General features: G+C 43.2%; 1 protein-coding gene across 1 annotated transcript in view; it reads left to right on the top strand.

The window, feature by feature from the left end:
• Positions 1 to 27,528, top strand: part of TNR (tenascin R) — a 425,799-nt gene that overhangs the window by 198,804 nt on the left and 199,467 nt on the right. The window contains exon 2 of the mRNA XM_033199012.1: positions 21,146 to 21,246. The gene's annotated coding sequence lies outside the window, so the exon portion shown is untranslated. The remainder of the gene's footprint in view (positions 1 to 21,145; positions 21,247 to 27,528) is intronic.

The following is a 27,528-nucleotide window of genomic DNA, read 5'->3' as shown; positions in this document are numbered from 1 at the left end:
AAGGATTACACAGAGCATGTGTAACAGGAGGGGAGAAATCTTGCAGGCTATCTTAAGATTCTGCCACCACAGTGGTGAGATTTTTAGGAGGGAGCAGAAATAACTATGTATGTTTAATCTTCTGTGTTTGATTAGAAGGCTTTCATGCCCTCATTGATGCATTGCCATTGTTATTGCCTTGCTGTTTTTAGTATCAGTGTTTGAGACATTGCAACAAACTTGACTCTGAACGTTTCATGTGTGAGTGGTGCTCTCTTCAGTTATGGCCCAGGAAGAACAAGATTTCCTCCTCTTTCACCCAAATGAGTAAATCTCATGTACCTAAGGACCCAAAGCAGACCCTCAGTGGGCTCCCCTGTTCCGTTCCTATCAGGGGTCTGGGGGCCAGACTGGAGCAATGTAACTCTGTTTTGTTCTTAATGGTCCTGGTGCACACAATCAGGTGGGTCTGCCGCTCCTGGCACGTGCGTAAATTTTGTGTACTGGTCCTAGCAGCTGCAAGAAGATATTACCAATGAGAGACAGCACCTTGGCACAGGGACATGGTGATTTTTCCTGTCTTGGCAGATCCCAATGGTAGTTGTTGTATTCAGTGATGAATCACTAATTTCTAGAAACCTTGACTGGAACCTGAAGGCGGGAGATAAATGTGATTAGGGGTGTTGCTCTGAGCATTCCAGCAGATAAATGGCCAGTCATGACTAACGGATGGTTTTACATTTCCTAAGTGTAATCAAGTGAGATGTAACCAATATTCTGTAGTTCATTAGCTTCATGTCTTCTAACCTTCACTGTCGGGTGCTCCCCATGGAGAGGCTCCCTGCCCACCCCACTTTTTTTTTTTTTAATTTTGCTTACAGTAAAACCAGCAGGAGAGCCAGTAGCAGGTAACCAGCAGAAAGAGGGACCCTGAGGGGAGAGAAAGGTCATGCACAATTTGGTCTTAGATTAAAGGGATAGAAAAGAGAAAGAGCAGATGTAGGAGGAGGGAGGAGACTGACACAGAGGAGAGTGGTCTGTTTTGGAATCTTTCTGATGCTGGCACATTTCTCATTATAGCCAACTTGGCATCAGTAAACCAATAAAATGTGTGTAATATTTGGAAGAAATTCGTTGAGGAGCCTCCTCGTGCAACTACTAGATAGAGTGGCAGCAGGGCATGTCTTACTCTATATACCATTCTGCCTTCATTCTTAGCAAGGGGCTCTGGGCTTCCTCTTCAGAAAATCTACTTTATTCACTGTCCTGGGAAAAGGAGAGTGGAGAGACAGGGTTCTAAAACTGTAGAGACAGGGTTCTAAAACTGTATCCTAGGGAGGATCTGAGATTCCTCTCTGCAGAAGTGCTCAGAGCCCCTGGGTAAGAGCTGCCTCAGTTGTGCCAGGTGTATGGTCTGCCTGGTCCACCATGGAGTCAACAAGGACCCGGCTGCTGTCTCACCTGGATGTGATTTGAACAGCTCCCCACCAGGTCTCTGCCTCAGATCTTTGCCCACATGAATCCACCTTCCATGCAACCACCTTTAGCTTTCTACAACCCAAATTTAATCATCTTAGATTCCTACTTAAAAAATGTTTATGGACTCTAATTGTTGACAGAGCCAAGTACGAGGCCAAATTTCTGAGCATAACATTCAATGCTCTCTACAGAGTGGCTTTAACAGTGTCAATTCTAGCTGCTGTGCCCCACACACCTGTGCTTTAGCCCCACTGACTTGTACTTCTCGCAGAATCGCTCTGCACTGTCACACTTTGATGCCTTTGCACATGCTGCTCCTTCTGTCTAGAGTGACTTTTCTTCCCTCTCCTTTCCTTTCCTTTCTCTTTCTCTTTTTCTTCCTTCCTTCCTTCCTTCCTTCCTTCCTTCCTTCCTCCTCCCTCCCTCCCTCCCTTCCTTCCTCCCTCCCTCCCTCCCTCCTTTCTTTGTCTAAATGAGAGAAAGCATGCCACCCATCCTTCAAGTACCAGCTCAGTCTCATTTCCTCTGCAGATCTTTCCTTACCACTCATTCCTACTTCATCTTTTCCTCCTTAAGGCACACAGCGGTCTGCAGAGTGGGCTGGCAATTAGCTAAGAAGAAGTAAAGATTATAGAGGCTCAAAGTTGTGGGGAAGGGGTTGATGGAGTTGTAGGCTCTTTCAAGGAGGCTGGCAACAGTCCCACATAAAAGGGATTTCAGGGATATGTGGCTTCAGCGTGACCCAGGTGGGAATCATCAGTCAGATGTGGAGGGCGCTGGGGCAGAGATGCTGATGTCCGAGCTGCTGGAATGAGCTGTCTGTGGTGCTCCTGGGTCAGGATCTGCTATGCTTGCAAGAGGCAAAGGGGCCTACTGGAAGACAGAGGACCTCTGCCAAGCATAAGACAGTTAATGTGTGTGCCATGCCTGTCCTGATAGTGATAGCTCCTAAATGGAGTGTGGGGATGAGCTAGGAAGACAAAGTACTGTACAAAGTGCAAAGGAAAGAAGAAAGGGGAAAGAGACAGGCACTTTGCAGAGCAGTGCCCTTTGCTCACTGGCCTCCAGTTCCTTACCTGGGAACAAAATCGAGTCTGGCCAACTTGAGGTAAGCCTGTGCCCACTTGTGCTCCATGACCTCCATGACCCTTACTTTACTCACCTCACTGCCAATCTTGGGAAATTCACTTGCTTTCTTTGCCCACATATCTTTACTTACAATGGAGAGAAGTCTTCAGACTTCTGAAGAGGCCAGAGGAATCCTCTCCAGTTCAGAGCATCCTCTGAACACTGAGCTGACATGGGGTGATCTGACAACTCACACCACGTCCCACAGGCTCGATAGTGATGAAAGGCCACTCACACTTTGAAATGCCTTCTGAAAGGCACGCCACACTTGGGTACTTGATTGTGTGATATCATTTTAGATTTCTCCAGCTTTGAACTCTGAAAAGCAACTCTGCCCTCGTGGCCCCCCTACCTTTAGGAGGCTGGAGGGAAGTTCCACATCCCATTAGCCGTGTCCTGATCCTCACAAAGAGACAGTGGACCCAGGATATCTTTAAGATGGGAGATGGCCAGCAATTCTGCTTCTTGCTTGATGGATGCTACGCCAGCAGGTTCTGTCGCTCTGTAGCCTGTTTGTCCTTAGCCGTTTTATATACACTCCACTTAACCTCACCCTCATGTCAAAGCAGCCTCTTTATGTCCATGTTGCCCATTATCCTGGGTAACTTATTTGAGAAAGAGCCAGGTCGTCTTCTGTGCGCCCTTGGCTCTGGCACAGTGCTGGGCACATCATGAGCACAAGTGCACCACAAAAGTGAGCTTGACTTCCTCCTCTGAATCAATACTTTGATTCTTCTGCTGCCCCTTATAATCTAATTTTTCCCTTCTTCATTTATTTTTTCTCACATTCCAGTTCCAGTCTGGCTGACAAGGGCTCAGAGGAGGCTGTGAGCAAACCAACCTGGTACCCCAAATGGAAGGCTCAGTGTTCTTCACATCCCAATTCCACTATCCAGGAAGCCAGAACTTTCTCCTTTGGAGGCATGCTCTTTATACTTCCCTGCCACATCCCTCATCTATAATGCATACAGCCCATCTCTGGCATATCCTCTTCCCAGGCCATGCGTATAGCTCAAAATCTTTCTGTACCTCTGTGAGAGGCAACCTGGCATGGTAGTGAAGGACCTGCTCTCTGAAGCTGGATGGCCTCCATTTGCTACTTATTAACTATGTGAATCTGAATAAGTTAATCAAAATCCCTATGCCTTCTTTTATTCATCTGTATGATGGGAATCATAACTACAGTACCTACTTCATAGAGTTGCTTTGAAGATCAAATAAATTATTACATGCAAGGCAATCAAAGCAGCGCCAGACACTTAGTGAGCACTATGTGTTTGCTATCATTATTTTTAATATTAAGAGGGAATCAGAGGTCCAAATGTTTTCAAGCATATAGCCTCAGTGCAATTTCAGTCTCTCCATTTGCACCAAATCTCCCTCCTCAGTCTGCGATTTCAAATCTTTTCTATCCTGGATACTTTTATTCATGCTCTATTTCCATCTTAAGCTGTTTCTCTCTATATATTTCTTTCTTTTCACAGTCAACGTCATTAAATGAGTAATCTACACTGATAATCTCCACCCACTCACCTCCCATTCGTGCCTCAATCCATAGCAATCTGGCTTCAGCTTTTGCCACACCACTAAAACTGCCCACTAAGATCACAATTTACCTATCTATTGAGACACCTAATTACCTCTCTGTCACTTTTGACCCTGTTGACCACTCACTTGTTCTCAAAATGTTTTCTTTTCTGAGGCATTATTCTTTTTTGGTTGTAGCAGTCAGCTTTTGTTAAGTTACATTCAAGTAATAAATCCCCAAATCTCAGTGACTTACAATAAAGGTTTTCCTTTATGCTCAAATTTTATATCAGCTGACGGTTAGATATAGCCCTGCTCCACATACCATCTGCATTTAGGGATCCAGGATGAAGGAATAGGTGATCTTATGGCAGAAAAAAAGGGCTCACACCACCCCATACAGAGAGATTCCTAAAACTTCTGCTTGGGTATGGTGTATATCACCTTTGCTCACATTCTATTGGTCAAAGCCAGCCACATGGCTCCAGCCTGACATCAAGAGACTTGCAACAAGCAGGGACATAAAGTCATCTCCCAAGAAAGACAGCAAATGATAGGAAAAAATAATAACCGCACTGGTTCTCCTTCTACCTTTCCAATAGCTCCTTGATAACTTCTTTCACCAGGTTGTCATGTTTAACCCACTTCCTAAATATCAGTGTTCTCAAGAGCTTCTTGCTTTGCATCCATTCTTTGAGTAGTCATATCCAATGCCCTTATAAGCACCGATATACCTATGTTCTTATGACTTCCAAATCTCTAGCACAGACCCTCGCTGAACATAAGTGCCCTTGAACTTAACATGTCCAAAATTCAACTCATTTTCTTATCTTCCCATTCCCTTATTCTCCTTCACGGTTAATGATAATGTTTTTAACCCAAATGTTTAAATCAGAAACCTGAGAAGGCTTAACTGTTCCTCCCTGCCCCCATCCCATCCAATGAGTCAACTATAATTCATCCTACCTTTAAAAGAAGTCTCTCCTCTCTTCTCTAGTCTTTACTTACTCTGCTATTGCTGAGTTCAGGCTCTCACTATCCTTTGCTTGAATTTTAGCCATCAGTTATTCTCTAACTGGCCTGCATGCTTCAGTCACTCTTCGCTAGAGACCATTTCTGCATTGCAGCAAACACTATCTCCCCATCTCCCCCAAAATCTGATCTTGCCCGTTCTTTGCTTAAGACCTTCAAAGGCTCTCCCACATACCTGAAGTAAAATTCAGGCTCCATGGTGTGGCATTCAAGGTTTTTAATAACCAAATCTTGCTTTTCTTTGCACACCCATTCCCACTACTCTCTGTCTTGCACCCTCTGCCCTGGCTGTTTTGGACTTTTCATTGCCATGATGTTTCTCATTTCTGTGTATTTACTCATGCTATTCCCTCTGCCCAAATGCTTTTTTCCTTTTTTCTTTTTCTTTTATTTCTCTTCTTTTTTTTTTTTTTACTCAGTGACTTCCTGTTGATCCTTCAAGACCTAGTCTGGGCACCTTTCAGTCAAAGGTGAAAGATTAATATGATCTGAAGAGAAACCAGAGTATAGTCTGGGCACCTTTCATAAAACTTACCCCAACCTTGCCCATTCCCCTTGCCCCTACTTCACAGTAGGCAACATCAACCTTTGTAATAACATTAACCATATGACGTTATTGCTCACATGTCTTTCTCTTCTTATATAAATTATGAGTTTCCCAGGACAGGAACTGAATCATTATCATCTTTGAAATTTCCCAGTAGCTAACACAGTACATACACATTAGATACTCAATGTATGTATATTGAAGGAAGGGATAAATAAGTGAATGATGTACTCCAGTTTGTGTTCCATTAGCTCAATGGTCAGGTTTTTCTACTTGTCAGTTTTACTCTCTGGCTGCTCTCTGGCTCTAGGTCCCCTTCCTGTGTTGGAGGACTAACTTCTTGTTTTCATATTAAAAGTACTCTCTCTGCAGCACTGACAGCCTGAATCTGACAGTGCTAGCTTCATAGGGTTCCTTAGCAAATCTTCCTTTCCTGCAACCTGTCTCTCCCATTAAAATGGCTCCTCGCAGCTGCATTCTCTGCTCTCTAGCTTTCCTGAATGATCCCCCACAGCCCAGCTCAGTCACTCCTTTCCACTCCCTACGGGGAGTTCTCTAAACTGGACTACGCTATTACTCTTTCGGCCCCATTTTGGTTTTTCTCACTGTTTCCTTTCCTCTAGTAGCTGTCAGAACCAGCTACTAACTTTGCAGGGCCTGGTGCAAAATGACAATTTGGGGCCCTTTGTTCAAACATTATTTACAATTTCAAAATGGCAACAGCAAAGCAGTAAACCAAGCACAAGGCCCTCCTGAGCACTATGACTGCATGGTTGAGTCTCATGCCCATGAATCTGGCCCTGAGCTCTGCCTGACAGTTCCAGGCAGTAGCTACATGCAGAAGGTCAAACTAGAAATATATCAATGCTTCAGGAAAATGAGTTAGCAAGGGTGAAGAGAGGGTGCCCTGCATGTGGGCAACAGCACTGGAAAGAATTTAGTGGAATAAGTTTAGTTGAAAAAAGAGAGTTTTAAAAGTTATATGTGTATGTGTATATATGCTTAATATATATGATTATTTAATAAGTAAAGAATTTGGACCAATGCCATGTAGGAGTTGTTTTAGTGAGAATAAGTTGTCTCATCAGAAGCATTTTTAATTATGAAAAAATTACCTGTCAATGTTTGTGTCTAATCAGAAGATGTAGAGTGATTATGTTAATTCCATTGCTTGGATGTGTGGGTGGGAAATGCCTTTATCCTCTATTAGGGCTCTTTCAGATGGCAAAAGAAAAAGCAACAGGATAAGCAGGGTTTGAGAATTCATTCATTTGTTCATTCATTTATTCAACTAAACACTTATACATGACTCATTTTATGCCAGTCACTCAGATTAGGTTTCCTCACAGCAGGGCCAGGTGCGTGATGAGACATGGGGGCTGGCCCCAGGAGACCGAGGTGGGCTAAGTGCATCCAAGCATGCAGCACACCCTTCCAAACTTCCTGTAGATGTACACTAAAGAAAGCTGACACTTACAAATGAAATGCCAGAGAGGAGGGGCATAATGTTTTTGGGGAGAGACAGGGCTGAGAGAGTGAGAACCTGTGTTGGGGTTGGAAGAGTTCTTTTATTTCTTTTGGTCTTTCTCTTTTCCCTTCCTTCAACCTAACAATGAATGCAAATGAGGAAGGTTCTTAGTTCCCAGATTTACCCCAAACCCAGTGGCATGCCAAGCTGAGCACCACACTGCTGTCAGTTGTCACAGTCTTACCCTAGTGCCAGGAGGTTCTTCTGATGGCTTGCATTTGTAGAGCATCTTCTGGTTCACATTATCTCATTTTGATCCCCATAACAGCTTTGTTTGGTAAGTTTAAGCTTAAACCATATGACCTTGCCATCTTTGTAGGCCAAATGTGGTCAAACATTGGCAATTTCATATGGTTCAAACTAACATTGGTGGTGATATTAATCCCATTTTTTCAGTAGCAGAAAATGGAAGCTTAGAGAGATTTTACCAGTTTCATAGAGTCAGGGGTGGGGTTGAACCCCAAGCAGAACTCCAACTCAAATGCATGCTTTTCTCCACATCTGGCATCCCCTTGGTATAAATGGTAATTCAACCTCATGCAGCAACGTATACACAGGTTGGGAGTTTCATGTTAATATGCTTTCACTGTCTTTTTTTTCAGCCCCAGATTCAGTAATGGTTCTCTGTACAAACTCATTCATTTTTAATCAGTTGACTATAATGATTTGTTACAAATGATCTTTAATTCTCAGCTGTGGTTAATCAGTACTGAAAGGCACTTTTCCTGTTATTTTATTTGGATAGGACTCTTAGTGAAATACTTGCCTGCCATTACTTAATCACTTGTTTGTTTTCCCTCTGCACACAGTTTCTAGCAGCATACAGCAGTATTTAATGTGAACATTTTCCCTTTGCAGAGTGAATTGAGTTTTCCAAGCCATAGGGGCAGGGAGCTGCCATGGGGAACGCTGAGCCTTCCTGCTTTAGTTTGATACTTATTGACCCTCTCCTTCAGGCCAAGCTAAAGCCGGGTGCTGAGGATATGCTGATTTATATATAGTAACTGCAACACAACTTGGAAAAGGTTATTGCGAGAGTTTATGGTACAAGGAGAGGAGGTGGAGGGGATGGCATATAATTCATCCCTGGAATGTCAGGAAGTCTTCCCAGAGGAGGTGAATTCTGGAGAATAAATGGTAACCAGGCTGGCGTTTCTACGCAGATGAAACAACAGATGCAAATGTCCAGGGTGAGCAAGCCTGGGCACTGGGAATATGTATGCAGCCGAGCGTGGTTAGAGTAGAGAGGAGGCAGGGGAGGGTGGACATTGAGGAAGGAGGTTGGGGAAATAAGCGGGGTCAGGTCGTAATGGGCCTTGGGCACACCTTAAACCTTGACAGCTTTAAGAAGAAATAACTTGCATGGATTTGCTTTAGAAAAAATCCTCTGGGAGTAGCATGGAGAATGGATTGGAAGTGGGCTGAGAATGGAGGCAGGAAACTGAGTGAGGGGAAAGGAGGTAGAGATAGTGAACCAGGCTGAAGATAATAAGGGCCGAGAGAAGTGGCTAGCTCTGGGGAAGGGGAGAGTGGATGGATTTGAAGTGAATGCTGGGTGGGGCAGAAAGGATGGTAAAGGAAAAAAGGTGCAAAAGACAAGTGTCTTGCTGTACTCTTTCAAAGATGAGCTGGGGTACTTGTCTGCTCCCAAAGAAACCAAACCGTCTAGCTCTAGGCCAGGGCTATCTGTAGGTGAGACTGGGCTGTCACAGCAACAGGGCTGAGAGCTAGGCCCTTTCCTGAGCCATCAGCTCTCTTGAGTCAACAGGGATCTCCTTTGTGTAATTCTTACAGTGATCCTGACCAATGAAAGGAAATTGAAAACCTTTCCCTTCCCGTCACCATCCCCAGGTTCTGATAAATCTGGCCCTCCTGGGAGTCTGGTATCACCATTCAAACATTTGAGTCAAACCCTGGAGCTGAAGGATTCTCTGGGAGTGTGATTAACAGTGCTCAGCTGCAGGGAAAGGTGGGAGTGTGATTAACAGTGCTCAGCTGCAGGGAAAGGTGAATCTCTGCCTGAGATTTCTTCCACAGCTTCTGAATGCAGGGAGGTCACATGGAGCCTCTGTTATCAGGATGGCACTTATTAGCAGGATCAGAGGAAGGACTAGTTGATGAGGGAATTGCTATGGCAATAATGTGGTCTGACTACAAAAGCAAAAACTGAATACCAAAATAGTGCCAGTTCCCTCCCCACTCTACATCTGAGACTGATGTGTTAATCAGTGCCTCTTTTGCCATCCTTTCTGGAAAAGCACAGCAAGTGTGAGAGAGATTCAACTTGTCTTCTTTATCTCTATTCTTGGTGGTCTTACCATTTTTCCTCTCTCCTTTTGATGTCCTCCATGGCAGTCCTTAAGTCCCTCTTCTCTATGGGTGTCCCAGACCAATAACTGATGAGACTAGTTTATGCTAATAAGTAGCTAGTGTGAACTACTTATTATTTGGTTTAGAATGCAAATATCTCTGGGAAGGGCAAATCATAACATAAAGGTATAAAGGTAGATGTGTGAGTTTTAGAAACAGAGATTTGGAGGGTTTTGCGAAGACCTTCCAATCACACTGCATGAACAACAGCCTGGCCTCAGGATATGCTTTCTTGGTTCTGGCACATCCCTGGAAGGAACTACGAGGTTTCTTTAGAAAGTCAATGAGTCAAATCAGAGAGGGTCTGTGTTTCCCTTCAACTTCATCCTGAGTATATGGATCCCAGGTCAAGAGAACTTCTAGAGCCAGCAGGTCTCAGCACAGCTGTTTTTCTCTGCCTGAGATACTCTTTCCCATTTTTGAACTTTGACACTTCCATCTTCATCTGATTCCTCTCCCCTGGAATCAAGGGTCCTTCCCAGACTTCACACATGGGTTTCCAGGAAGTTTGTTTACACCTCCATTAAACCTTTGATGCAAAACTACGTGGATATTTCTCCAGGTGTACATAACTGTGTCTTCTTCATGGGCTATGAGCTTCTTTCTCAAGAGCAGTAGCGATTTCTTATTATTCTCTTTACCTCCAGCAATTTTTAGCTCTTGCTGATAATAAGTAATCAGTAATTTATTGTTTGTTTCTCTTTTCTTTTCCTGGGGAACTGTACAAACAGTTGACTGCACTGTGAAAAGCTGAGTGTGATTTTATTTGGGAGCATGCCTCTGTTGTTTTTCAAGGCTATATTTTCTTTTTCTTTCTTTTTTTTTTTTTTAGACGGAATCTCATTCTATTGCCCGGGCTGGAGTGCAGTGGCCGGATCTCAGCTCACTGCAAGTTCCCCCTCCCGGGTTTACGCCATTCTCCTGCCTCAGCCTCCCGAGTAGCTGGGACTACAGGCACACGCCACCTCGCCCAGCTAGTTTTTTGTATTTTTTAGTAGAGACCGGGTTTCACCGTATTAGCCAGGATGGTCTCAATCTCCTGACCTCGTGATCCGCCCGTCTCGGCCTCCCAAAGTGCTGGGATTACAGGCTTGAGCCACCGTGCCCGGCCTTCAAGGCTATATTTTCTTATTCATCAGGCCCTCACCGACTGGGGAGACTAGAATGAAAAAGTCACTATGTATGTCTTCAAGGATCTCACAATATCAGTTCAAACATAAATGTAAAAGGGTGAAACTGTTGAAAGCATGTTTTTCTCTTCCCCCATGAGGATGGCCTTGTCCTGAAATTCCACCACTTGGGAATTGGCCAGCTCTGACTAGGTTGAGATCTCAGGGTCTGAGGAGGCTCTCAAGCCTCTGCCTCAAGTTCTTGAGCATAATCCCAACATCTGGGGCATCAGCAACCTTCCTGTACGCCAAGAAAATAGCTGTTTAGCCAGAGTCTGTCTTGCCCGCCTCCTCCCTCCCACCCTGGGAATATTTGGAAATGTGTGTGTGTGGATGGATATTGTTGGTAGTCAACATGCTTGTCAGAAGGCATACCAACACAACATGGATGGAGGCCAGGGATGGAAGTCTACCTCCAGCACCCTGGAAAGTCTCATCCAAAGAGGAATCAACTCACCCCCTATGGTAATAGTGTACTCTAAAACATAAGGCTACACAACAACCTTGGATCATAGCATAATCCCAAGAAGTCAAGGTTTTAGATAGAATTTTAATTTTTGAAGACCCAGTTGCTGCCTAAAGAAAATATATTTTCATTTTCCAGGGCCTACTTTGTATTAACCCACAATCAACACTCCACATTGGATTAATCTCTTATACCTCCATATTTGGAAATGAACTGTAAGGAAAATTTCTTCAAACATTTTTTTCTCAGGGAACTTTCTGACCTGAACACAGGTTCTGCTAAGTTGAGACTCTACTCAAACCATTGTAGCCCAAAGGACAGTGGCCTTGTAGTCACACTGTAGCTGGTTACTCTCTGCTTTGACCCTGTACCACCCCTTCCCATTTTCCACAGGTTGTCATCTGCACAGAGCAACTGTGAACACCCCAGCCACGGTCATGGCCCGTGGACCCCTTGTGCCTTGTTCTGACCTTGTGTCCAATATCCTGGCCTGCTGATATATGCACTAAGCTCTTAAGTTCCAGCTTTATCTCCCGTATTTTGCCCATTCTCAGGTTTCTGAAATACTCTACTTCTCCACATTGTGACCTTGGAGGGTTTCACCCGAAAGAGAATTATCCCACTCAAAATGGCAATCATGTCTCCACTGGATTTGCACTTGACTCTTAGTTGGATCCACTTCCTGTTTAACTGGAACCGCCCCCCCATCACCAGTTCTGCACCATTCCACCAGTTCCTAGTCCTAGAAACAGACCCTGGTCCACACAGATGCCTGGCTAGGCCCCTGACGAGTGAGAGGGACTTAGGTGCTATTTGTGCCATCTACTCTGAGAGTCCTGTGTTCTCCGTTCTCATGTTGACTGGGGGATACAGAAGGGTTTTGGCTCACAGCCCAACCTAACCCAAAGTCCTTCATCAAATGTCTGACAAGTCAAGCTTTTATCATTCTAGCAACTCATCCCCTCTTAATTACAGATCCAAGGGAGATGACAATATCAAGCAAATTAAAATTGAACTTATTCGGAGATGACAGAGATCCCTGGGTGAGTCACCTCAGTCCCTCAAGTCAGATCCTTTGAGAGGAAACTGACTACCTTGGAGGATGGCCTGAGAGCCACCAGCAGGAAAAAATGTACTCAGGCTCTGCTCCTGAAGGTCACAGCTTTGCCAGCCAAGCACTGAGTAAGCAATTACCTGCCCTACGAGAGCCATTTAGAGGAGAGAAGAAATATTCCCCTAGGTCCACACCTGGGCAAGGAAGGGCTTTATATCAGGTGAAGAGAGGACCAGAACTCTCCTTCATTCTGAAGCTTTCTCTTTCCCTTTTTGGACTCATTTTTGGCTCTCTCACTGAGGAGAGCACATGTCTTAAGACAGGAAATTACCCTGGTGATTGATGGCTAGCAAATACAATTAGGGCCTGTTAAGTGCTCTCCAAGGGGTGCACTTCCAGTGTGGCATTCCAGGTTTGGTGATCACTTAACGATCATGCACTGAGGCCTCCTGGTAATGAAGCATTTGTCTCTGTCAAGCTTTGGCCACCCGAACTTCCTGCTTCCTTTAGATGCAGAGAGGCTGTGGGCAAAAAAGTGTGAATGGAAGGTGGAGCGGGGAAGAGGCAGAGTGGAGGCTAGGGAACACTCCTGGCTTGGAGGAAGGCTCATCCCAAGAAGAATGGGCCCACTTGGCCAAGAAGTACACTTCCAATATGAGGCCCAAACATGAATTGAGGGTCAGGGAATACCTTCAATGACTGAATTTCTATAATATTTGCTAATTATCCTAGTGCTCAGAGAAATAGAATTCCTTAATTCCACTTCCTTTGGTGCCTGGAAGAGATGAACAAAAAAACTTAGCCCAGACTCTGCTGCCCTTGAGTTATTTGTATTTTAGCTGGGAAGGTCAAACATATCCCCCTCAAACTTCCAGACATCAGTGGATGACCCCGCCTCACACAAACACATGAAGGAGTACAATAAATATTGACTCATCTGTGGTGCTAACAGAAGGAAGGACAAAGGAGGCCATCTGGATCCTGCCTGCCCGAGCTCTCATTTCAGCTCTGCCACTTGGAAATTCAGTGACCCTGAGCAAGTTACATAATCGCTTTGTGTCTCAGTTTCCTGACTGTAAAATGGGGATAATGATGGAACTTTCCTTCTTAACTCTTTGTGAGGATTCTGCAGGGCAGTGCTCAGGACACCTAGGCCCTAGCCAAGGCAGTGTCCACAGATGCCAGCCATTTCTTCCTCCCCAAGGCTAGGGTTCTGACTCTTTTTAATGGCATGGAAAAAATTCAACCAGCCTGGTGAAGCGTACGAATCCTTCTCAAAATAACGGTATAAATGTATAAAATAAAATATATAAGATTACAAAGGAAACTGCATTTTTAATTGAAATAGCACTATCAAAATATTAAAAAAATAAATTTGTGGCATAGTAATATATGTGTTTCTTTATTAACACAGTAAATAACAAGATCTGCTGGCAGGTCTAATAACTACTGTAATCCTGAAGTTGGTAATAAGCTTAAATAATATTTCAACACATCTGCAACAACTGTAATGAGATATAAAAATATCTGTGATTTCTATTGGTGATAAAATTATAGCTTCTGTTGATACTACTGTGACTTGTTGCCTACATTTAAAAGTAGAGGAGCTGCTAAATTTTAGCTAGAGGTTGGTGAAATTAAAGATGCAGTCTTTTTCCATTTAAGTTCATGGACCCTCTGTGAACCCCAGGCTAAGAATCATTGCTATAAAACTTCACAAAATAATGCTTTCTAAATTCCATGCTTTCTAAAATTTTAAAATATTTATTTTCTCATTATTAGGCCAAATATAAACATTATAGCAAAGTTAGGAAATACCGATTAAGCAAAAAAAGACAAAGATTTAAAAACACCTCCAGAGAGAGCCACTGTTAACAGTTGGTATAGTAGTTTAACTGTTGAGACATGGAGCTCATTGCTAATCTATTTTTCATGCACTGAATCTGCTGCAGGTAGGATTATTCAATTGTAATTTCTTCACTTAGAGGGACATTGAGGAACAGGGAATGCTGATCAGGGACTTCAGCAAACAGCCAACTCTAAGGACCGCAAATACAGGCCAGAAGCTACATGCAGCCCCTTTTTGGAAAAGGGCTTCTGCTCTTCTCAGCATGGCCTCTTTATTAGTCCATGCTCACATTGCTATGAAGAAATACCCAAGACTGGGTAATTTAAAAGAAAAGAGGTTTAATTGACTCAGAGTTCCACAGGCCTGGGGAGGCCTCAGGAAACTTACAATCATGGTGGCAGGGGAAGTAAACATGTCCTTCTTCACATGGTGGCAAGAGAGAAAAGTACCAAGCAGAGGGGGAAAATCCTCTTATAAAACCATCAGATCTCCTGAGAACTCAGTCGCTCTCATGAGAACAGCAGCATGGAGGAAACCACCCTTATGATTCTATTATCTCCACCTGGCCACGTCCTTGACATGTGGGGATTATTACAATTCAAGGTGAGATTTGGGTGGGGACACAGAGCCAAACCATATCTATCAGCCACTATAGGCAGGGAAAGCCAGTCTTTACCTTAGCAGCCCAGAAGCCAAGCCAGAATCCTGCAGCTCCTCTAGTACCAGCTGTCCCACAGATCTCAAATCTCTTGTTACACCTGATGAATGATCTTGTCTGAATCCTGAATTATGAATAATGGAAATTGCTAACTAGATAAAGGATACCAACTGACACCACTTAGAACCTGCCAGACACCCAGGTCAGAGCCCTGATGCACTTGGGCAGTGTGTGACGACTCATCCAAATAATCCCTTTAGAAATCATGAGAATGAGGTAGCACTAAATCTAGGAGGTGTGATGCCATCTGCACAAACACACACCTGTGTGTGGATAGTGACACTGTGCAGCTCTCTCCGAGGTGAGAATGTAGTCTGACATATGTTCAGCTGTCCCAAGGAAACTCTAGAAGACTGAAGGCTTAGAATGGCTTGTCTAGTCACTGTTAAACAACTTCTGTGGAGAGTCCACCCCATGCGAATTCAGGATACAAGAGAGGCAGGCCCCAGCTTACTTTCTTCAACATCCCTCAGGACACCCAACCCTGTGAGTCCTGCAGGCATGGCCAGCCTCAGCCAGGATGGTCTATTGCTCTTGTGTGAGCATGAGGTTGTTGAGTCACCAACATCAAATTAGGCATTTGTTGCACCTCCTGGATGAAAATTCTAAAAGACTGAGGCCAATATCATTATGGCAACATTTAAAAAGCACCTCTCTTCTCTTCTCTACTTCAGACCTTAAAGCAATGTCTTCTGACCTCCAAACCAAGACCTTCCCTGGGAGGAGGAGCGGGGTGTTAATAAAATGCTGCTTGTGCAGTCATCAAAGTGTGACTGTGTGCTTTCCTGGAGGGACCCTGCAACCCCGAGGTGGCCCACCAAGCTTCCTCTAGGCCTAGTTAAACATCACCAGCAAAGCTCCTGCATGCAAGGCACCACTCAATTTCAAAATATTTTTAATAAAACAACGCAGAAAGGGCAGCCTGTTCATTTTGATCCTCCACTGGGTCATTCAATTAAACCTGAGATTCTGGGAAAACTTGAACTCCCTGATCATATTTTCCTTAGTAATAATAATAAAAGATAATTATGGAATCCATCTGTCAGATATTCCAGACACCAGCACCTCCACTTAATTAACTGCTAATTAAGATATGAAAGAACTTCAGTGTCTCTCACACATCCTGATTTTATTAAGCCTCAGCAAATCTTCCTCAGGAAACGAGAAACCTAAATAGCCAAGGCCGAGCCCTTCCCAGGATTTACGAAACAGGGTGGTGTCGGGTGAGTGGGGAGGAAGGCTGACTTTGAGGACCAGCCATTTGACTACAGCATTCAGTTGTTACATCATGACCCCAAGAGGAAAGAATGTGAGAGAAGGGAAAGAACTAACAAGTTTCGAGTTCCTTCCTTCTGCTCCACACTGAGCTAAGACTTTTACATATAATTCCTAAGTAAATTCTCACAGCAACCCTGTAAAGAAATATTATTATTCCCACCTTACAGATAAGAAAATAAGTGCTTAGAGGGTTTCAGTAAATTCCTTTCCAAGTCTGTGGCTGCCAGGAGCTAGGATTTGAGCTAAATGTTACACTTTTCATTTGTTGTTCCAGGTAGATACAAGAAAGAGAAATGTCTTCTTTCTTGTCTTTACCATTATTGACAAAGCAAAAGTGAAAGCATTTGTAGCAGCTAGCCTTCAAGATGACCCCCAGTTGATCCTTGCTTTATGGCATTCATACCCTTCTGCAGCTTTTTCCCTCATTAAGGGGGCTAACCTGTGTACCAGTAGAATATTGCAGAAATGATGGTGAGCTTAGTCTTATAAGACACTGTGGCTTCCACCTTGCGCTTTATCAGATTGTTCACTCTGGGGGAAGTTAGCCAGCATGTTGTAAGGACACTCAAGAACCCTTGTAGAAGCCCACTTGGGGAGCAGCTGAGGCCTCCTGCAATGACCAATATCACACAAATAAGTCATCTTGGAAGCAGATCCTCTATTCCTACCAGGTTGAAGACTGCAGCCTTCAACATCTTGACTGAAACCTCATGAGAGACCCTTAGCCAGAACCACTCAGATAAACTGCTTCTGAATTCCTGACCCACAGAAATTATGAGATAATAAATGTTTATTATTTTCAACCACTGAGTTTTAGGGTAATTTGTTATGCGTCAGTAGGTAAATGGAGAATTCATGAACTTCTTACACTCTGCTGAATTGCAAAGCCTTGCCAGTACCAGCGGGTCAGAGAAATCCTTCTAAGAAACATTCAGATTTGTATGCCTGAAAGTAGGAGTCTGAAATAGCAGCCATTCAAGATCCCTCCTGGTAGGAAACTTTGTGAGTCTGAGGCAGAATATGGGTCAGATCACCAACAGTTGCCTAAATTTCCCATTTTCACATTAAGATGACTAAGTACAATTTGAAGGCTGTTCACAATCTGATCCATTGTTCAGCAACCAACTGCTGTGAGAATTGAAAACAAAATGAATTGACCATACTTTGGGGTATTGGGCAATTTTGTCTATAGCTGACCAGCATCCTTGGGATCAAATAGCCATTACGGGAACATCTCCAGCAATTTGCAGTACGTCAACCAAAACCTTTCAAGCAACAAGGCTTATACTGCATGTCAAAATGAATTGTTACTGTGAAGTCTGAAACTTCTGCAGTCCTTGATTGTTGGATCTCACCTGACCCAGCAGGTGTCTTTCTTCTAAAGTCCATGACTCACCTAAGCCAAAGAGGACAAAAACACAAAGCTCTGGAGAAAACTCTGTGATTGAGTCAACAGAGTCTCTTGGGCTGCACTTTTTGGACTGTCCAGATCCTCAGCTCTTGCCAAGGCAGTCAGGGGCAGGGAGCCCATGCTACGAAGTCCAAGCCAAGTCCCTCAGATGGCTGAACTCACCTGTGTTACAGAGGGGTCAGCACTTGATGAGGAAGGAAAATACAATGTACATTTCCCAGATATATTTCACAGGAAAGTTTTCCCAAAGATGAGCTGTTGCAAGTTGACCCCAGATAATGCTGGACACTGAAAAGGGGACATGCAGGTAAATGAGTAGGTTGCAGCATGGACAGAAAGAACACATCCATTTGCTGAAGCTGCTGGAGAGTCGGGTCAGCATGCTCTTTACTCTCATGTATGTCTCTTGGGGTGCCACTTCCCCTCTCCCTCTGATCCCTCTGAAACTGTAAGTTAAAAGGACTTGGGAGCATGAGCCCTGTACCCCATATTTGTCTCAGCTAATAGTTTTGCCTCTAGAACTTGCTGCTGCAAGAATATGTGACTACATTGTGACACATCAGCTTCAAGAATGGCTGTCATAATAATCCTTTGCCTTGTCACCAGTTATATGAATCTATCTTAAGATAAGGCCTTTGTGTGATATCATTAGGGCTGTAGGACTTGTTCATCAAATTAAGTGGATCTATTAGTGAGGTAAGATATTACAGGGCCAGTATATGGGGTTCACAATGAGCTGCATTCTATCAGAGCTAGTGTGGTAATGACTTCAGAAAGATTGGCACACACACTGCAGTTCAGTTTGGCAGTTGCTCAGTCAACAGTTGGAAACCTGTTTAAATAAATAAAACTGGTTAAGTGGAAAAGAGGACAGGACTAGAATACAGAAGCCCCACATTCTAGTTCTAGTCCTCTAAATCACTTTGGAGGTGCATGCCCTGACAAGTTCCCATGTCCCTCTCCCTCAAAGACAGGAGCTCCTTGCAGGTGGTGGCTGTATCCTCTTCCTCGTATTCCCGGTGCCTGGCATGGGCCTGGGTACTCACAAGGCTCTCAGTAAATGGTTGCTGCCAATGACTGAAAAAGTAAATAAGTGCGCATATCTACATTCACATATGTATGTATGTGGTTAAATGAGTGTGAAAGGAATTCTAAAAGGATGTGCTCCATGCTGCCAACACAGGGGCTGAGGTAACGTGGATGGTGCAGGGAAGGAGAGGAGGTAGAGAGAGGCAAGCAATGGAGGAAAAAAAAAAGAGAGTGCACTAAAAATTCTACAAGTATAATATAATCTTGTAAAAGTATGTGTATGTATGCATAAATAAATTAGAGGAAAAATGATGATGTTTGTATGTTAAGTCAAAGCAAGTTGCAGAGTATTTCAGTTTAAAACGATAAACAAAAACATCCCGTATATCTGTTATATATGCGTAATTAGGTTTAAATGAGCAAAAGGGAGGGTGTATATTTGGGTGCTTTGAGACACCACCCAACTGAGGCACTCAATTCTGCAGCTGCTGGGAGCGTTGGCTGCTGACAGCTCACAGCTGAGTCCCTTTTCAGGAATCACCATCAGCCAAAAAGAGCTTCTTTGCCCATCCTCTCCCTGGGGCAGCCCAGAGCCAAAGATGGGTGCATGTGGGGCCCAAAGACGTGGGTCCTTTTTCAATGCAGGACAACTCCAATGTTCCCTCTGGCCAGTTCCACTTCCTGTACTTCCCCCAGGTGCCCTAGCCTTCAGGAGTTAACTCTCAGTAAGCCTTCTGTGTGCATATCCAGTCTCAAGCTGTTTCCTGGGAATTATGACAGTGTGGAAGGATACTTACCAGTGTATTAAAATGTTACTTAAGGAACTGAGATTGGGGGAAATGATTAGCATCTTCTGCATGCATTTTTATATTGACTTTTTTATTATAATAAGCATGTGTCACTTTTATAATTTTAGGAATATCAAATGAAGAACTTTAAAATGTAATAAATGTGTTAGTTCAATGAGTGAACAACTGTGCCTACATCTAGTTGGAGAAACAGATAACAATAAAATAGCATATCAAAGGTACTCAGTGTTTTTAATAAACTCAAGTGAAGGGGATTTTCCTAATATTTTTCATGACTTTTGATGTAGTTGGTTCAAAAGATATTGGACCAGCTTTCTGAGAGTGAAGTCAGCACCTCACAGGTGAGGATGAGGAAAAGAAAGGTCAGTGGATGGAAGCAAACAGGAGGGGGAGTTGTAATTCCATGGAAGGAGAGATTTTCTAGTCTCAGAGCTATCTGCCCCCCAAAGAGGCTGCAATTTGTGGACAAAAACCATCTAAATTACACTGTCCAAAGAACCTGCAATTCTTCCATTTGGTGAGCAGCCAGATTAGAATTGGAAGAGAAAAATACCTGGCATTTATATCACCCGCAACACCTCCCAGTCCTGGACCCTGGCAAACCCATTGATGACCAGTTCTTTCCCTGTGATGCCACCTCAGAATTCTTCTTGTCCCCACTCTCCAGGCAGCCACGGTGGATGCACTGGAGTATTCACTCAAGATGGAAAATGTTTGCTCTTCAGAGCTAAATAATCTTTACACTTCTTCCAGTTCTGAGGTTTCATGAGGTCTTCCAGGGAAGGTTAATTTATTCACAAATGTCTTAAATGATCAAGCCTGCACCTCAGCCAAATGCCTGCTTCTTCCTCTCTCAGACATCACCTAATTTTTGCAAATCCATCCTCTTGAGGCATCTATAAATGATATCCCTGAGGCTCAGTGTCCCATTTGGAGAAGACTTAGCAGGGTTTGTGAGAAGCAAGCCCTTGAAGGCATAATCATCGAGCCACCAACTGTGTTGACACCTCCTTGGAAATTTTGTAGTGGAGGCCCTGGTCCAAGATCTGTGTAGGACCCCTGATTACAGAGGCTGACAAATTTGCTTACTCAGAAGCCTCTCACTTAACAATCGATGCCACTGCTTCTATTGGAGGTTGTTCTAACCTGGGAGAATGACTCTTTGTTTTGCATGCATTTATTCCTTCTTTGTTGAACTTTTATGCACTGGCATTGTGCTTGGGACAGGAACTAGAGCAGTGAGCAAGTCAAAGACTCTGACCCTGAAAAGTTGGGAGTCCAGAGTGAGCATGGCACAAACAAAGAGGTTTATAGTACATGGAGACTTTCACAACATAGGAATGCTTAGAGTGCCAAGGACATTAAGGACATAAGAGGGGGTCAGATTGGGGAGCAGAGGTTTGTATGGAAGGCTTTTTGGAGGGAGTACCAAGCATTTGTCATAATCAGATCAGCTAAGCATGTTATTACAGCCACTTTCAAAGACCTGAAGCACATTTCTGGATTTATAATCATTCTATAGATTTGTTTACCTCAAATATTTACCTTTTTATTGAAAACTATGAGATGAATGAAAGAAAATCAATGAAATAAATGAAAGTCTCTGGAGAGAAGAAGCAACTAAGCAACAATTTTCTTTTGCTTTGGAAATTCACATGGTGCATATACAAATTTATTTTAAAGGAGATGTGGCACTTAGAATAAAAAGGAAACCAGGCTTTCTTATTTTGAAACCATTAATATATTTCTTCCCTCCCTTATTTCTGTTTCAGGTGGCTATATCATTTTAACTGCATAGAGGACAGGTTTCTTTTGGAATTAGGATTAAAGAACGTGCAATAAAGAGAAAACATCGAGGACACCATCACGAAAGGTACCATTTCCTGTGAACATTTGATCATTAATCATTCCCTTGGCCAGTTTGAGGCTTTCGTTAGTAACTGCATATTCCCAGGGATCCGAGACCCTTTGTTATTGAAACAACACCCTGGGGGCTAGTCTCCTTGAAATGCATTAGCTCCTCTGGGCTTCCTGTAGTCTCTGAAAAAGCTGGAGAAACGGGGTACCGAGGCTTTGGCTTCTCATAAAATATTTCTGAATGCATTTCATGATGCGGTTGGTAATAAAAGTGTGTTACTATGCTCAGTCCCTCCAAGAAGCTAGACTTGACTCCCAGCCTGCCCGTGCCTGCACTGGGCCTGCATGAATCAGTGCTAAATTATTCACCAGTCTCACTCTAAAATTTCTGGAGTTCCAATACCCCTAATAAAGTATTATGAAAAAGTATCCATCTCTTTATCTCTATCCATAACTATATGGCTGGAGGAAAAACCTGTCGTTTTATTTCCTTTAATTTAAAAGCTTTCCTAATTCCTTTTTCATACCACATATATATGTCTAAAGAATTTTCAGGTTGAAATAATAACCTCTTAAAAATGGTCCACAGGAGAAGGCTGTTAGGATTCACAGAGTTGGCAGGCACAGTGAATATTTTGCTCCTTTAATAACTTTCCATGGCACTCAAGCTTGATATACTGAACTGGGAACTTTTCAAACAGGTGTGGCCCTTTTTCATTGTACAAAACAATAATACGGCCAGCAGTCTTCTGTCTCTGTTATACAATTGCTAAAGTTTGTTCAGAAAAGTTTGTTCAGGAGCTCATTTTCTTCCTCAGACTCACTGCAGTCTCCGTTTCCATCATGCTACTCTGCAGACTTAAGGCAAGTCTTTTCTGAAGCCCCGTGTTTGAATCAGTCCAGAATACCCTCAGTGGCAGCCTGCCTCCCTTGGGGGCACTTGACTGCAAAGTACTCCATGCCATTTAAAACACCTTTGAACATTCAAGTTCACAAGAGGCATTATCTTATCATGCTGGCTATTAACCATTCACACCTAAGGGAGACTTGGTGAATTTGCTGCTTCTAGGATACCAGCTGGTTCAGATCAAGTTCTCTGCAACCAAGCAGAGCTGGAGGGTGGACCACGGTGTACCAGCAGCTAATGGTGCCTGTCACAAAAGCATCACTGACAGTGTATTACAATGAAGACATTTTTACCGACCTGCACTCTGCTCAGGGAAAGCACTTGGGATAAAAGAATATTTGACAAACCCTGCTGATTAAATCTCAAAGTCACCTTCTGGCACAGAGGGTAGTCCATCTTTCCGAGCCAAACTTGTCACATGTGTCTGAACACCTCACAGGAGAACATAGCTTGTCCAGATTAGTCCCCTACCCCACACATTTACAAATCACTTTTCACTAGCATGGCTTGGTGTTGGAATTGCAGGAGTTCCCAAATAGGTAGGCAGCCAGGTCCCCTCATGGCTCCTTGGCAATTCAAACCCAGGTGCTCACAGGCTGGCCTGAACTGCCTTGCTTGCCTGCTTCTATATCACCTTCATTTCCCATGCATTCGAAGCAGCTTATTTTAAAAGCTGATTAGATGAGCCGTTAATAACATTAGAATTTAAATGGTCCCAGATAGGTTTTCAGCTTCTTACCAAATTGAGATAAATGTGATATTTGGGGAGTTGAGCTCCCAGCTTCAAGCCTGCTCTGTACTGCAGACAGGTTTTGAAATACCATACTACCTTCTCCCATTTTGCAGCCTAAAACTGGGTTTGTATGTGTCCATAAGGTGCCCTTCATCTCTAACGGTCTATGATTCTGTGTGTAGATATGTCTCCATGATCATGCACTTTCAAAAAATGGTAATTTAGGGGAAGGGGCCCAGGACAGAGTTCTATCTTTCAGTGGTGATAATTTATGGAAAAGCTTCATTCTATACCCCCACACCTTATGATAACTTTCAGTTCCAGACAATAACCTTTATTGAGCAACTATTATTTAGCAATTTACTTTGATATTAATGCTGTTAGTACCTGACTTTGGCAGAGAATAATGTAAAATAGTGAGAAATATGAATGTTTCACTTTATGAATATTTTCAGCACACTCTGTAACTCTTAAGGGTGGGTTCACTCCCAAAAAGGAAAAACACGCTTATCAAGCCAAATAGACATAGCCTTTCAACTTAATACCCTTCTGTCAGATTTTATAAAAATAAAAGCAAAGTGGGAAAGAGGAATTTTAAAAAACAAGCAAAAGTGGACATAAACAGATGGTTCAATGTTTAGGTAAATGTATTCTTACAAACAAATAAACCGAGTTATCTGCTTGCTATATTGTCCCAACCAAACTAGGCACCTGGCTATCCCCAGAATTAAATCTTGAACTCCTAAAAACATGGTTTGCCCTTCTAGATATGGGTGGTCATGAAAGAAGTGTCCCTGAATTTAACCTTCTCTGTGAAATGTTCAACAAATGTAGCTGCTCTTACAGACTTTCAAGAGAAGCTAAACCTTGAGCTTAACCCTTGAGCATTAGCACTCAGGTGGGGAATGACTGCCCACCATATTTCCCTGGAGGGATGTTAAGGACTCCAAGGAGCCAGGTAGGTGAAGGAGGGGACCTGGGGCTTGGGCATAGCTGCGGGCAAACCCACCTTTCCTGCACTGGCCCTGCCAGTCCAAAACTCACCCCAGACTTCAGGGACTCTTGAGCGATTTCAGGAGGAAATTACTTATAATCCATTTAAACTATGGCTTTGATCAGAAACTACAGTTAGAGTGTAAATGTCTGCTTTCCTGCGTGATAAAACCAGATTAAGGAGGCTCAGCAAAGTACAACTCCAGAATTGCAGTGTTTGACTCTGTGCCAAACCTCTGATCAGTCAGAGCTCAAGTGGCTGTTCCCTATGTGTATTAGTCTGTTCTCACACTTCTGTAAAGAACTGCCTGGGACTGGGTTATTTATAAAAGAAAGAGGTTTAATTGACTCACAGTTCAGCATGGTTAGGAGGCCTCAGGAAACTTATAATCATGGCCGAAGGGGAAGCAAATATGTCCTTCTTCACATGATGGCAGGAAGGAGAAGTGCCAAGCAAAAAGGGAAAAGCCCCTTATAAAACCGTCAGATCTCAGGAAAACTCACTCACCATCATGAAAATAGCAGTATAGAGGTAACCGTCCACATGATTCGAGTACCTCCCACCAGGTCTCTCCCATGACATGTGGGAATTACGGGAACTGCAATTCAAGATGAGATTTGGGTGGGGACACAGCCAAACCATATCACCATGGAAGGGGAAAGAGGACTATCAGAGAAGGTCTTGGCAGAACCTCCATGTCTTGGCCCACCCACGTCTCAGGAAATTAAGCATTCCGTGCCATTGTGACAAGGCTTTAATTAAGACCATATTATCTAACAGGTGACTGCTTGTCCAAGTACCTTCCTAGCACTTGTGTTTGCTCTCAACATCTTGTGGTTTACATGTGCAAAATGTAATGGCATTGGATGCATCAACTGGCAGTTTACATGCAAACTCACCTCCTCCTTCACTAAGCCTGGAGCTATACAGAAAGAGCTTGCTCAGTTTCGCTCTCCTTCTCAGAATGCTTCTGTGCAATCATCCTGCCCAACTTGCTTTTGACATGTCTCTGGAGAGAAAGGGTTCCTCCTGGCCACAACTAACTCTTCCACTGAGTCCTTGGTCTCTTCCTTACCCTTCTCTATAGCCTGATCCACCCATTGCTCTCCTTTCCTTACTTGCATTTTCTCATTCTCTATAAGTTCTTTTTCTTCTGCTTGTAAATGAGACTTGGTCTCCATTAAAACAAACAAACAAAAAAACTTTCCCTTGATTTCCTTATTCACTCTCTCTTTCTCTTGTCCTGGATTCCAGGGAAGAACATTCTACATTCACTTCTCACCATTTACTTATCCCTGAATCCTATGGAAAACAATGCATCCTACCTACCCGTGCAACAAATTCAACATAATTCCGCAGACATGCATTTAGCATACACTAGGTGCCACACCCCGTCTGGACTCTGAACACACTCTTACAAGGAAGGCAAGGCGTGCTTCCATCACGCCTAATTACAGTGTGGTAGTGAGATGGTGAGGCTATGCACTATAGAGAGGCAGGGTGAGAATCATCAGCCCTGTCTTGCAGGAGCGGGCAGCAAGGAAAGTGTCAAAGGAGTTCTCCAGCAAACGGGGGACCCATGAAAGGAAATGAGAAAAAGAGAGAAGAGGGAGGCCAGTCCAGTAGGAGGAGGAGCATGGGCAAGGTCATTGAGATCATGGAGCCCAAGCAGCATGATGTGTAGAAGGCGCTATGTACATGGCAGGGAGACAAGGAGTACTGAGGCTTCACAGAATGACAGACATTTAGACTTTGAGTGGAGATCCTGAGAAACTTTAACCGTTTCTTGCAGACAATGGGAACAATAGAGGGTTTAAAGGCAGGAGTGATATAATCAGGTTGCCTTTAGAAAGATCACTCAGGAAACAGCAATTCGAGGGGGAGATCAGATAGGAAGTTGCTCTAATAGTCCAAATGAGAGGTGATAAGGACCTCAACCAAAATAACCTGTGCTAGGGATGGAGAAGAGGGGATTCTAACGTAATCTCCTCCATTCTCCAAGAATCCACCCAAACAGATGTTATGTCTTCTGCACTAAACCCTCAGAGCATGTATTGTACTTTTTCTTACTGTGCTTATTCAACTTGTATTGCAGTCATTTGTGTATTTCTCTAATGTTCCTTATCAAATTGTATCTTTGTCTCCCCTTCCTCAAATTACAGTACCTTGCTGATAATAAGAACTGAAGAAAAAGTTATTGAGTTGAATTGAATTTTCAAGGGCTTCAAACCATGAATAATTGAGGAATCAGCCATGTATAAGTGCTCATCATTTGCATAATTGTGTAAACAAGTTTATGAATTTATTTTTATTTTTCACATTATTCTTGCTATCCCACAATGCCCCACTATCTTTGCAGTTCTTCAGGTTTTGGGGAAATAGTAAACAAGTATTCTCTAACACACACAAGTGACAGAGGCGCTGCTGGATTCTCACCTCCGCAGTCAAGGGAAGTGGTTGAAAGGAGAGAACAGATGATTGCATTGATTGAATATGAAAACCATGTACAAATATTGAGAAATATGCTGTCTAAAGAGACAGAGAATTGCAGAGCACACTGCATGATGGGACCCACGCACAGAGTCCCGAAGGTCAATGTGCAGATACAAATTGATTAAGCTAAGTACTTACTGAAATTGCTTTCCAACATACAGATGAGAATTGATCATAAGCAGGACCCATATTTATGGTGAAAAAGCTTTATAAAATTATCCGCTGGTATGTCATAAAGGCAAATTTAAATTGTCCGGATTTTTCCCCAAATGAAAGTATCTATGTTGTTAACAAATGCGTCATTAACAAGTGAACCAGTACTGATAATTTTGTGATCGAGTTTCTTTATGTGTGGACCTAAATGGCCTCATAACAGCTTTTTTTTTTTTTTTCCTCTTGGCATCGTTTTACATCCTTGGGGTTAGCCTCTCTGTCTCATGCCAAACCAAATGATTCTTTTTTTTTTTTTCCAGTACTACATATTGTATTAACTTAATTGTTTTGCCTACAGATTGTAGTTTTGCATAAGTTCTGTTTAAAAAAAAAATTTTTTTTAATTTCCATAGGTTAATGGAGAACAGGTGGTGTTTGATTACATGAGTAAGCTCTTTAGTGGTGATCTGTGAGATTTTGGTGCACCCATCACCCGAGCAGTATATGCTGCACCCAATTTGTAGTCTTTCATCCCCTACTCCCTTTCCACCCTTTCCTGCTGAGTGCCCAAAGTCCATTGTGTCATTCTTATGCCTTTGCATCCTCACAGCTTAGCTCCCACTTATGAGTAAGAACATACAATGTCTCAAACCAAAAGATTCTGATTGGCCATGATTTAGCCCTATCTAGTGTGGTACCCAAGTTGTCACTCTTAGACACGGTCCCTAGCTCCTAGGAAACTAGGAGTCAGAAATCTCCTAAGCCTGCGTGGCATCCAGCACACTTAAGCAGTGGCTTTGAGTGGTGCCAGCCTGTGGCATTTAGGCAGGAGAAAAGAAAAGGAGAAGCGGAGTGGGGTGTATAAAAGGAAATGCAAGGCAGCTAAAGGAAAATTAAGAGAAACTAGTAGAAGGCATAGTTAAGCAAGTCTTTGTTGAGCAATTTTTGTGTCAAGTATAAAAGCATGCATTACAGGCCACACAAAAGAAGTATGTATCATGCTTGCTGCACTCAAAGG

Source organism: Trachypithecus francoisi, unplaced genomic scaffold (genome assembly GCF_009764315.1).
Source record: "Trachypithecus francoisi isolate TF-2019V2 unplaced genomic scaffold, Tfra_2.0 Lachesis_group5, whole genome shotgun sequence".
In the NCBI taxonomy this organism is placed as follows: Eukaryota; Metazoa; Chordata; class Mammalia; order Primates; family Cercopithecidae; genus Trachypithecus; species Trachypithecus francoisi.
This window is presented reverse-complemented; position numbering and strand designations above follow the sequence as displayed.